This window comes from Tenebrio molitor, chromosome 8 (genome assembly GCF_963966145.1).
Source record: "Tenebrio molitor chromosome 8, icTenMoli1.1, whole genome shotgun sequence".
Taxonomy (NCBI): domain Eukaryota; kingdom Metazoa; phylum Arthropoda; class Insecta; order Coleoptera; family Tenebrionidae; genus Tenebrio; species Tenebrio molitor.
In genome coordinates, this window is record NC_091053.1 from 9,348,458 (window position 1) to 9,351,482 (window position 3,025).

Sequence of the window (3,025 nt, forward strand, 5' to 3'; positions counted from 1 at the left end):
GACTAGTGACAAGTGAATATAGAAATAACGACAAGTACCAAGGCGGTCTACATTTACCAGGCCTGGACACTGGCTGTGTTGCCACATTCCCTGGTAGGCCATTCCATGACCTACGGTGTTCCAAAAATTATGAAACGAATTCGACATTTAAAATAAATTTTGAAGTCCTTGGTCAAATTCGTCAAACTGAATTAAAAATGTCATTTAAGTGTTGCGTACCAAATTGCAACTCAAATTATGCGTCTTCTTCTTCAAATTACGTAGGTAGCTAAATACTTTTATTTAAGTTTCCATCAAATGAGGAAACGAAGCCAATTTGGAAGGTGATTTTAAAAATCGAAGAGTGAAGAATTCGCAAAAGTAGCCATGCTTGTGCTAAAGATTTTAACGGAACAGTTATTTATCAATGGGGACAAAATGAAGCGACTTGTGCCAAACGCGGTTCCAATAACTTCTAATTACGAAGAAATTACACTTTGGGAAGAAATAATCAAAATTAGTAATGACGACACAATCACTCGAGAAAATCTTTTGGTTTTAACAACGAATATTGAAATGAGACTGGGAAGCAAGTTACAAGAAATGGGATGGGATTTAGGCAATGGGGAGAACAAATTGTTATATTTAAGTTGGAAATGCCCACCTCGCGTTAGTTTATAACCAAACAGTTTCAATAGTCCGGAACACAGCAGAGCATCTGAAATATTATCACTTATCAGTAATGAGCACCGTTATTTTTCTGTCCCAAAGGTGGTTTTAAACTATATGTTACAATGCGATTACGCATTTTTGAACTGTCTAAAATTAGATCACTCATATTTGACAAATGTAAATACAATGACAGGTTTAGTGGATTTCGATTTTTTTTACTAAATGTTGGTGAAGCAATGTTGTCAGACTATGGTAGGCCATTCCATGGCACACTGTCTTTAGTCAGTGTCATGGCCTGGTAAATGTAGATCGCCTTGCAAGTACTATACTACATTTGTTTAGCAGGAAGAAACCAGGTTTACACAGCAAAAATTATAAATCGGCTAGCAGGATTGCAGGAGAAAAATGGCGCGAATATTTGAAAATGCCGAATATATATCTCAATTAAATTATTATCGCAGAATGTTATTCAATTTAAAAAATTGCATTATGTAGTAATTTTTTCTTCTAAATCACTAAAAGATTCAATTTGAAAAGAGGTAAAGCCTGTTTATATAAAAATTTTATTATAAATTCATATTCAAAATGTTGAGAGGTCTAGAAAAAATAACGAATACAAACAAAATATGTATAATAATAAAAATGCGGAGGCGAGACGCCGGTAATTATGTTGATAAGCACTGCACTATTACCTAGTAATAGTTAATGTACTCCGGCAAAATTGCCATGCCGCCGGGTCAGTATAATAAGAATATAATTGTCTTTGAAAAAATTGTAATTCTTTCAGCACTTTATGCAATTTTGATCGGCCCATCTTAGGAATTTCAGGATTAAGTTTAGTCCCCTCATGTACAGCATCAATTGTTGGCGGAATTTGTTTAAAAAAAAAATCATGCACAGTTTTCCTAATTAGATAGTTTGCATGATCATCTAATATTATTCTTTCTTCATGCTTCGCTTTTTTTGCTGGGCTGACATGTCCAGTTGAGTGTACTTCACCCAGAAGAATATAAATTGTAGACAAAGAGAAACCTGTGAATAATTATATGTTAAAGAATTTTTGTTTTTAGCAAAATCACAGTAATACCAGTATATGAAGCTGTCTTCTTTTTCTGTTCAGTTGCTCCAATATCTGAGAAATCCTTTACAATGTTTTGGTGAACATTATGTATGACAGTTTTTTTCTGGAAGAGTCAAATGACCTATATGGAACAAAATGAATCATAACATGCAATTTTCATCACTATAATTAATTATACCTGTTGGTAATTTTTGTCTTCTGGCATTTACTGTAGCAGAATTTGCAGCTAGTGCCTCCATGATACGAGGAAATAGGTCCACAAGACTGGTTCTTCGAAATCTTGAAATATATACAACAGTATATCATTTTGTTTTCTCCATGATACAACTTACCACGAAAACTGTAAACACAGCAAGGATTAGTTCTGACAAGAACTGGTTTTTAATAGACAAATAAAACGAACACAGGAGAACCAAAAGATAACCAAACCACGCCAATCTCAACAACGAATACCAATGACAGTTGTCAAGTGTCAAATGCTCAAATGATTCCCTCTGCACTGTTGTCAGTTTCATATCCTGCAAAATCCTGCGGATAATATTATTTATAATGGTTAAAAAAAAATTAACTTACTAAAATATAATACTTACTAAGTTTGGTGAACGCATGAACGCATGAAGAGTTTTATCCATTTCGATGTGAACAATTATATAATTTTTCCTACTTTACACGAACACAATGTGGCAACAACGCTTAAAATCTCATTTTATGCGATTTTATTAAAAATATCTCAAAATTTTTGAAACTGTAGATACCTACCAATTCCATTACGCTTTAAGAACATTACATTATAGTTTCTTTTTTTTCAGTCATAATTTAGAATTTTTTATTTTAGATCATGAACCCTAAACTTTGCTCGTGTAAACGCTGTTAGCCAATCAAATTTAAATACTCCCTACCACGATTTCCATCTAACAAGAGGATATACTATAATAATTTGTGTTTCATAAAATACTATTTACCACTTGTCAAACAAATGACAATTTCCTAAAATGTTATGGTGATTAATTGTTTTTTGACAAGAACTTGTAAAATTTTTGAAATGGCAAAAAACGCAGTGAAAGTTACTTTCCTAGAGGAAATCAATAAAAAAAACAGATTTTATTTGGAGCGTTAACACCCCAAGTGACTAAACAGACCAAGCAAAAGGCTTGGCAAGAAATTTACACCACGGCTGCAAGTTTAGGGGTAGTGAGTAGTGAAAAAAGCTGGACCTATGTAAGAGACACGGTGTGGCCCAATTTGCGCAAAAGAGCATTGGTGAGTTTTTAATTTTATTTTTCTGTTTATTTA

General features: G+C 33.2%; 1 long non-coding RNA gene across 1 annotated transcript; it reads right to left on the minus strand.

Annotated features, from left to right (window-relative positions):
* Positions 1-1,196: 1,196 nt before the first annotated feature.
* Positions 1,197-2,570, minus strand: LOC138137437 (uncharacterized). The gene is made up of 4 exons (XR_011161733.1): positions 2,065-2,570; positions 1,911-2,011; positions 1,739-1,853; positions 1,197-1,683 (listed from the first exon to the last, which is right to left on the minus strand). It is a non-coding gene; the product is annotated as an uncharacterized lncRNA (long non-coding RNA).
* Positions 2,571-3,025: the final 455 nt, after the last annotated feature.